The sequence below is a fragment of the Typopeltis vanoorti genome, chromosome 24 (assembly GCF_054136105.1).
Source record: "Typopeltis vanoorti isolate ZY-2024b chromosome 24, IOZ_Tvanoo_1.0, whole genome shotgun sequence".
NCBI classification, from domain to species: domain Eukaryota; kingdom Metazoa; phylum Arthropoda; class Arachnida; order Uropygi; family Thelyphonidae; genus Typopeltis; species Typopeltis vanoorti.
The window spans coordinates 704,469-715,161 of NC_143572.1; positions in this window are offsets into that span (position 1 = coordinate 704,469).

Genomic DNA, 10,693 nt, shown 5'->3' on the forward strand with positions numbered 1-10,693 from the left:
CATCACCTGGTCTATAGCAGCACATGTCCACAAATTCCACACCACTCATCATACATAACCCACGCATAAAGTCATTCACAATTATGGCCCTCCTTTTAAACATTTCACTCTGATACCGTGGCAAAAGACTAATCATTCTAACTCTGTCACTCTTTTCTTTTGCTACCTCAAAAATGTTCATTCAGGTCTTCTATCATTTCCATTTTGTCTCCTTTCAAATCAATTCATACCTACCACAACAATCATTTCTTTCACCCTTTCCTTTTGCTCTCTAATAGACTCAGTTACATCCTTTATTATCGCACCAGGTTGGTACAATTTTGTCAAATCCTCTACCTTCACACCTCGTACTAACGAGTCTCCATACAGCACTCTATCCTTCATTTTGTTCATGTTCACACTCATACGTCTATTTTTCCTGTCATACTTTTTATTATTGGCTGGTTCATTCAGTCGACTTTTGCTCATACGCTCTAGCTGCTGTTTTGCCCTTTGTATCTCACCATTCAACAACACGATCTCACTCATTGCGTCTATCTCATCTTTTTTATTCTCAGTAAAACCATTAATACTATCATTCACACTTTCTACATTCACACTCTCACAATTCTCTGGTACAACCTCGCCGTTTCTTGTCATATCCCTATTTTCTTCATTCTGAAGTTTGACAAAAATATCACACTCGCGATCCGAAATACTCTTCAATTTCTCATTCTCCCTGCATTTTCTACACATGTTCACTCCTTTATTATCATCTAACCACACTCCGACCGCACTCCGCAAAGTGTACATTTCGCAGCTAGTACACTGAATCATCTCTTTTATACTACCGTTCTTTGATAAAGATGGCAAACCATCATTACTGGCCACCATATTCCTTCATACTGGGCCATAATTTGATAATGTATTTTATCAAATTATAAATTATACTTATAAATTATAAATTACATGACTTAGTTATGAAAAAATTAAAGCCAGTGTATTTGATGGACTGCAAAGTAGAACTTTAATGAGAGACCCAAATTTCATCAACTCTATGAGCGAAATTGAGAAAGAGGCCTGGACTTCATTTACGATGGTTGCGAATAATTTTCTTGGAAACAAAAAAGCGTGCAATTACAAAGATCTAGTGGAAACAATGCTTGAAAATTTCCAGTGCCTAGGTTGCAACATGAGCATAAAGCTTCATTTCCTATACAGTCATCTTGATAGATTTCCCGAGAATTTAGGTGCTGTAAGCAATGAACAAGGCGAAAGATTTCATCAAGACTTAAAAACTATGGAAGATCGGTACCAAGGAAGATGGGATTCTCACATGATGGCCGACTACTGTTGGAGTATTCAAAGGGATTGCCAAAACAGAACACACAGCAGAAATTGCTACAAACAAAAATTTATTCCCTGAAACTCATGTGTAAGTAAAATTGTTATTTTTTTATAAATATTCTTGTAATTTTTAATGAATATTGTTGAGTAGTTATGTATCTAATTATCAACCTCTCTCGCATTCAAAGCGCCAGTACGTGCCGTTGCAGGTTCTTACGCATTTATTCATTTACTAACAAGCAAGAATGGTGAGCGCTCCGATTCTGATCTGCGCACCGCTTTGAATAATAGGCTATATCTTCGGGAATTTTTCCTAAATTTTTTGATAAAAAGTTCGGAACATATTTTTAAAAGTACATACTTTCAGAAAATAATATTAAAAAATCAGTTTTTTTGATCCTCTAAATAGTACTGCCTCCTTAAAACTATCAAAAACTTACAAATTAACAAAAAGAAAATGCCATAGAGGAAAAACCTGACGTGATAGAGAAAAATGGGTTTGATATTTGAAATCAGCACACCCAAATTAGTAAAAAACAAGTCTCATATAAAAGTCAGCAAAAATTGTGTTGGACAGTATTATCATCATCTGAATTGAGACCAGAAACTATGAATGCGTGCTGGAAAGCTATTTGGCCTGCATGTATTAAAGAGAATGCTCCTGTTCCGTTCAACCATACTGCAGAATTCTCCAATATAATAAGTTTGGCATGTGAAATTGGCGGGGAAGAATTAGATGATCTTACTTCGGCAGATATCGAAGAATTGTTAATTGATAAACTTTTTAGCAAAGATGAAATAATGGAGATTGTTTCTGAGACTCCTGAAAGTGAAGAAGTTAATGATAATGATCAAGATAATCCTTCTTTTACTGCTGATATTATTAAAGGAGGTCTTAAACTGTAATTTAGGCAATTATTTTGCCCAACACGATCCAAATGAAGAACGTGCTGAGAAGTTTTCACATGAGCTTAAGTTGTTAATGTCTTCATACAGAGAATTATATCGCGACTTATCTAATGCATCAACACAGTGATTAATAACTGAGTTCATGCCTAAAACTACTGAAACAACCAGTGGTACTTTTGTTCCAGACATGACAAGAAGAATTCCACAAGTTGAGGTGAAGTCGATGACGATAATACCATATCTAGTGGTTCTAGTGATATTACAGTCTCACGAAAACGAAAGCTTTCGTGTTTATTGTCAGAAACTGATAGCGAATAACATAATTTTTTTATAGAATCGTTAGCAAACAATTGAAATATATATTTTTTTTAAGTTATTAAAATTCTTTATATGTATGTGTGTTCTCCATGAAATGTAAATAAAAATCTTATGATCCTAACGAATTTAATGTTTGTTTTTTTTTCATTATTTTGCTTATATTTCAGGTTTGGAACTAATCTTCACTTTTTCTATGGAGTCAGTAGTTCTTTTTACGCGTAATTTTTAAGAATGTATTTATCGCATAAAAAGAGGTTTAGGTTTACATTGAAAGGAAAGAAAGATGCCACAAGGTCTTTCAACATGCAGAAAATTCCACATCATATTATGGACCCAGTCCAAGATGACCTTGACTGAAACAGAAATCATTATATCCCAAAAAACAAGTGGAAAGAAAATTAATAAGAATCTTACAAGAATAACATTTGATCTGATCAACCACAGGAAAGAAATTAAATTCAGGAAAATGAAAAATGATAGGAATAGAAATTATTATAAGGAAATCAGTAAAATAATACAGAAATCTTGTAGGAAAGATAAAGAAACATACATTAGTAACATGTGTTGGGAGATTATTATTATTACCCCAAGACCTCATGGAGTCAAAGACTCATCTGGGAGGTCCTTTTATCACACAAACAGCTCATCATACCATGCCTTGAACACATTCAAACTCCTTGCAGACACCACACTCTCAGACAAGGCATTCCAATCATTCACAACTCTGCATGAAAAAACCTGTCCCTCACTCCCCTACTTACACCCTCTTTATACATTTTCCAGGGATGACCTCTGGTTCCCTCCTGATCTCCCACTATTTTATGTAAAACTTCTCCAACATTGATCCTATAACAACCCCTTACCAACTTGTAGGTCCCTATCATATCTCCCCCTCTTCTTCTTGTCCACCAGACTCTGCAAATTACATCTTCTCAATCTTTCCTCACTCGACATTCCAGAGGTCAGAAACTACCTTAGTCAATCACCTTTGGACCCTTTCCAACATCTCTTCATCCTTCTGAAAACCAGATGACCAAATCTGGGCACAATAGTCCACGTGTGGCCTAATCAAAGCCTTATACAATGGAAAAAGAATCTCTCTACTTCTACACGTCAGTGTCCTCCACATCATTAGCAGAAGCCTTTGTGTTGTCTTCACAATTTTGGCTGTGTGTCCCCTAAATTTTAGATCCTTATCCACTATCACCCCAAGATCTCTTATTTCTTCCACCTCTAACAATATATCCTCACCAAGCATAAATTCTGCAATCCCATCTTTGTTTTCCAAATTTTAAAACCTTACATTTTGCAACATTGAACTCACATCTCCATTTCTGTACTCAATCACTCAATTTATTCAAGTCTTCTTGTAAGGCCACAACATCTTCACTACTCTTCATGGTTCATCCCAGCTTTGCATCATCTGCAAACAACTGAATATCTCCATCCACATCTTCACCTATATCATTAATATACAAATTAAACAGGTAATGGCCCCAAAACAGATCCCTGAAGCACTCCACCAGTGACTTTTCTTTTCCTGGATATCACACCCCCATACATAACTTGTTGATACCTATCAGATATCCAGTCTCCAATCCAATGCACTAATCTTATATCCAACATCATCTGCTCTAGTTTGACTGTCAACTTATCATGTGGTACTCTATCAAAAGCCTTTGCGAAATCCAAGTATATTACTGTGTATCCCTCTCCTCTGTCCAAAGAAGCCGGCACCTTATTGTAATAAGTAAGTAGATTACTAAAACATGACCTCCCTTTAGCAAATCCATGCTGTCCATCAAAGATAATACAATTGTTTTCAACCCAACTTTGGATCCTAGCTCTCACAAGCTTCTCCAACAACTTAACACAACACCTGACACATAGATAGGCCTATAGTTTGATGCTTGAGTTCGATCTCCTCCTTTATGAAGTGGCAATCTTGCCCTCCTTCCACTCCTTAGGGACTTGACCGAGTGCAAGACTTGTATTAAAAAAATATGTCAAGACATATTTTTTTAATACAAGTGTCAACTCCCTGGAACATTCCTTCAGAATACGTGGTGATATATTATCAAGTCCCACCACCTTATTTACATCTAGTTTACTCAACTCCCCATACACCTCTTGCACACTTGCAGTCAGTCTCTCCTCCCCATCATCTACTGCTCTCAATCTCTCCATGAAGTCACATTCACAAGATTGAAAGACCTGTATGAATTGCTCATTAAGTATCTCCACCACACATTCTGCAACAGCTGTCTTTATTCCATTTTCTGCAAACAATGTCATCCTTCCATAATCATTCTTTCTTTTGCTGGCTACATATCGAAAGAACTCCTTAGGATTCTTTTTGGCTTCATTAGCTTACTGCTGTTCATACCTCTCTTTAGCTACCCTCACCAACCAAGTCAGCCTCATTGCTTTTATTTTTGTAGACCTCATAGAATTGGTTATTTCCACTTCTGTTATGCTGCCTCCACAATGCCCTCTTTCTCTGTATTGCATGCTTAATTCTCTTTATTCATCCATCTCACACCTACCTTATTTAACCTTCTCACCCTTGGATGACAAGGGTGAAATTGAGTCCATACAGACAGAAATGAAACAAAGTTTCTCTTTTCAAAATTCAAAGCACTCCTAATACTTACAAGGCAAAAAACTAAAAGATAAAGGTGGTCACATCCTGACCAAAAAAAGAAATTTTAGAGAGAGAGAGAGATAGAAAGAATACTGTGAGCATATATATAAAAATTCAGATATATAAGATTATGTTTGACACAAACATGGGAAAATGAATCTTCCTTTCTCAGAGAGGAGGTGGAACTAGTTGATGGAATTTATCCTGTTGTATCAGGTGTCTTCTCCCTCCAAGAGATCATCTCATCATATTCTATGCCTCTCTGCTGCATTCCTCATATGAGAGATAGGTCCAGTCTTCTATATTTTTCATCCACTTCAGTCTTTGTTGTTCTCTCCTTCTCTTTCCCTCAACAGTTCCTTCGAGAAGTGTCCTTTGTAGACAGTTATGTCTCAGAATATGTCCAAAATTGCTGACTTTTCTCTTTTTAATTTCTTTTATCAGGCTCCTGTTTATGCCTACCATTTCTAGTACATCTTCATTTGTCTATTTGTCTTTCCATGGTATCCTCATAATTCTTCACAGCACCTACATTTCAAAGGCCATCAGTTTTTTCACACTAAGATTTTAGAGTGTCCATGTCTCTAGTCCATATAATAATGTGGACCATATGTAACATTTGGATATTTTTAGTCTTGTTTTGAGATTTAATTTTCTAAATGTCGGTAGATTTTTTATATTGTTGAAAGTTGACCTTGTGATTTCAATCTTTTTTTCTAATTTCATTTTCTGTCCTGCCATTCTCTGTGATCAAATGTCTGAGATATAGGTATGATTGCACCTGTTCTAATTTATTTCCTTTTATATTGATGCATATTTTTGGTTTTTCCTTTTCTCTTGAAATTATCATGATATTGGTCTTTTTAAAGTTAAAACTGAGGCTGTACGGTTTGCTGTAGTTGAGGGTTTCATCTATATGAATCTTATTGTCATATCTATTTTCAGCCAGAAGAACAGTGTCATTTGCATATCTTAGGTTATTAATATTTCTGTCCCCTACAGTGATTCTTTTGAGGTTACTAATTTTATTAAATATTTCTTCTGTGTACAGGTTAAAGAGAATCGGAAACAACACACAGCCTTGTCTCACATCTTTCTAAACTGGGAATTCTTCTGAGGTCTCTCTATTTATTCTCAAAGATGCAGTCCGTTCCCAGTAAAGATTAGTTATTAGCCTAATGTCTTTTCTGTCCATGCCTATCTCTGAAAGAGTTTCGATTAATTGCTCATGTTGAACATTGTCAAATGCCTTTTTGTAAACTATGAAGCAGAGGTACACATCTTTTTGTTTTTCTAGATATCTTTCTATGATGGTTCTGACATTGAAAATACCTTCTCTTGTACCTACATTTTCCTTGACTCCACTTTCTGTATCATTTATTTCTGTTTATTTTTCTTTTATTTCTTTCAATAATAATGTATAGGAGGACTTTTGATACTTGTCTGATGAGGCTAATTGTCCTGAATTCTTCACATCTTATAGTGTTTGTTTTTTTGATAATTGGAACGAAAATAGTGATTAATATCTTTGGGTAGAAATCCAGTCTTGTATATCTTATTGCATAAATATGTTAGGAATTTCAGTCCTCCTTCATCTAGAGCAGTGGTGGCGAACCAATGGCATGCCCGAGAATTTTGCTGGCACATCAACGATTTACATGTGATATCCTTTTATATGCTTATAAATTATTCAGCTTTTTTTTTTAATTGTTACAATACGTACAAGTTAAATTTTGTTTTACAGAAGAGAGCAGCTATGAAGACGTGGATATGATTGGTGCAATATTAACGAAAGATCGCACGACCCAAAGACAAATGGAACCGACAATTTTTGAGTTGAAATGCTAATTCCCTTCAACCATTTCCATATATCTGCATCTGTCATAACAACATTCACTATATATTTCTTAGTTTTAAGACATTCACAATGGGGTGTCATTTATCATTCCGACAGAACTTCTCATTACCGGCGGGCTCAACTCACACAAAGTTTTAACCCATGATTGGTTTTTATTGCCTTGTTTGCATTTGAGCTGGAAGGGGAACTCACACAAGCATTATATGGCATGTTTCAATTTGTGGTAGAATTTTATTTGAAGTTAGCCTCTGTGATGTCATAATGACATCGAGAATTTCAAATGCAATCAAACAAACACTTATTTCATGTAATTGAAAAATTGGATGATAGTTTTAGTTAGATACTGTGTTTCCAGTGCAACATACATTTTGCATGCCTATACAGGATAGTTTCTGTGAGAGGAGTACATGTGATTCATTAGTTAGGCACCGTTTTTATTCCAGCTGTCTCTAATTGCAGTATTTGTTGAGAAATATATTACATAGACTACAAAAGCCTCTGTACCTTATTCAGGGATACAAGAAAATTATTTTTTTTCTTGCATCTACAGTATATAATGGCTGTTGGGGAGGGCGTGTTGTTTTTTGTGTGGGAGGTATATGCAAAACCTTTTAATGTCTTTTTTCGTAAAGTGAAATCAGTGGTGCCAGTTATAAGCGAGGGCAAGTTATATTCAACGGTAAGCGTTCGCCGACAAGTCAACATCCTTCTGCTGCTTCCCCTGCTCTGCTGACTGCTATGGTGAGGTACAATGCATAAATATTTTTCTCACTATCATTTTTTTTTTTTTTTTTTTTGAAACCAACATCATTAAAATCAATTTAATAATACGATAATCAATTTTAACACTGAATAATATTATAAATTTTTGGTGATCAGAATGGGATATGTCAATGAAACTTACCAAAAGTTAATTTAATGATATTGGCCTGAGGAAACTACAATATTGTAGCATTAGTTCTGTGATTGATAACTAATTTAAATGCGGTCGACATACTATACCGTATACATTAAGGGTATTAATACTCTTTATGATTATGCCATAATTAATTATTAATACTTATTTACTAAAATAAATAAGTTTTGCCAATTTTTTCATGAATTTTGAATCGCCGATGTGATACAAAATTATATAAATTAAGTGGATATTAAATCCAACATTATTTCAAAGCCGATTATAGAAACTATAGATGTTTCTTGCGAAATTTGACCAGAGATCTTATGGGAATACACTCACTGCCATACTACGAGTTGCCTTTGCTGCTAGAGCAACTGGTAGTATGGCAGTGAGTGTATTCCCGTAAGTTCACTGGTCAAATTTCCCACGAAAATTCTATAGTTACTATAGTCGGCTTTGAAATAATGTTGGATTTGATTTCCACTTAATTTATATAATATTAATACTTATGTTAGTTTAATGTATGAACTTTAAAAAAAATGGGAACGGTATTTACAAGTAAGTTTGTTGGGACTAAGCCCTCTAATACAGTAAGAACAAATAAAAATACAGTCTATAGAAAAAGAATTGAGAATGAATCCTTAGGATTCCCTGACTTTTTCCTTTTCTAATCACACGTGCGTTCATTATGCATTTCGCACCGTGCATCCGCCAGTAGGCAGAAATAAGCAGTGGCAAGCGCATTATTGTTGTGTATGTGCACGGTTTTGTTTTTGCTGCTGTAAATGGGAATTATAAAGATAATTTAATTTAGGCATATAATAAAATGTTGATCTTTTTGAAACTATAAAAAACGAATATGATTTAAGTTGTGAATTATTTTGTTACAGTTCTACCGAACATGGCTGGTGAAAATAAAAAATGAAAATTATCACAGTCGAGCAGCAGAGAGTTCCAAAGCTGGTGGACTGAAGAGTATGGCATGATTAATAAAGACAAGAAAGCAATATGCGTTTTATGTTCCGGGACAGTTGTGTGCAGAACGTCGTCAGTAAAACAGCATTATGAGACAAACCATAAATCGCTCCTTGAGAAAAGCAAGGACAAACACAAAGAATTTATTGCTAGCAATTAAAAATAGGAATATCCAGTCAACAACCCTAATGAAATTTATCGGCAGTCATTCAAATATAACTGCTGCTAGTTCTTTTGTCTCAAATGTAATTGCTAAACACGGGAAACCTTTTAGTGATGGGAAATATATAAAAGAAGCATGGTTAAAATGCGCACCAGTTCTCTTTGAAGATTTTGAAAACAAGAAAAAAATTATTCAAAGATAAAAGATATGCCTTTGGCTAGAAACATGGTGAAAGATAGAATCATAGAAATAGCTAAAAATATAACTCATCAGTAAAAACAGATATAAAATCTTCTGGTTTAATTTCTCTTTGTCTTGATGAGAGCACTTACATAACTGGATCAGCTCATTTAGCAATTTTTATTCGTTATTGTGTTGGGAATAACATCAAAGAAGAATTGATAAGGTTAACATCGTGACAAACAACAACAAAAGGAATAGATATTTGCAATGCAGTTGTAAATGCACTTGCTGAAAGAGATATAGATCCCTCCAAAATTGTATCAGTAACTACTACTGATGGTGCTTGCAGTATGACTGGTAAAGAAAATGGGTTCATCAATTTATTTACGAAATATATTAAATATATTGGACATTCAGTTCTGGGTTTTCGTTGTATTATACATCAGCAGGTTTTATAGGCAAAGGCTAGTTTCAAGCCACTGGAACGTATTATGATCATTGTAACAAAATTTGTCAATTTTATATCGGCACGCACTTTAAATAAACGAAAATTTATAGAATTATTAACGATTTAATGATTATTAATGATTTTCTCAGTGTACAATGGTTTACTTATGTATAACAATGTCCGATGGTTAAGTCGTGGGAAAGTTTTTCAAAGATTTGTTCAGTGTTTAGATGAAGTCAGACTTATTTTACATAATGAGAAAATCATTGAAAAGTGCAATCATTTAATGAATGAATGGCTTTCGAAATTAATGTTTTTTTACTCATTTGTGTTTACATTTAAATGAATTAAATGTTAAACTGCAAGGTGTTAACAAGACAATTATTGTCATGTTTGATTTAATTAAAGCATTCAAAGCTAAATTATCAATTTTTAATCGTGACGTCATTTCCAATATCTTTCGATATTTTCCAAATACAAAAACAAGCTTAGCAGATCTAGAATCCCATGAAAAAACAGATCAAGTTAAATTGACAAAAGAGTTTACTACAGTTATTCAGTCGATAATCAATGAATTTTCTTCAAAATTTACGCAGTTCAGGCAATTTGCAGAAGCATCAAAATTTATTTTGCATCCGGACACAACATCAACAGATAAACTCAATTTGGAGATTTTCGAGTGGCTGAATTTGGAAGATATAGAAATGCAACTAATCGATTTTCAATCTAGTTCTGTATGGAAACAAAAGTTTGTCAATTTGAGAAATGACTTGGAAATAATGGAAAATGATCGATTATTGGGGGCAATTAAAAAGAATGCAGAAGAGGAAATATTGAGAACTTGGAATGCCATTCCTGAAACCTTTTGTTGCGATGCTATATTATCAATTTTCTCCTCTACATATGCTTGTGAGTCATTATTTTTTGTCAAATGAATTTTATAAAAGACAATATAAGAAATGGAATGACTG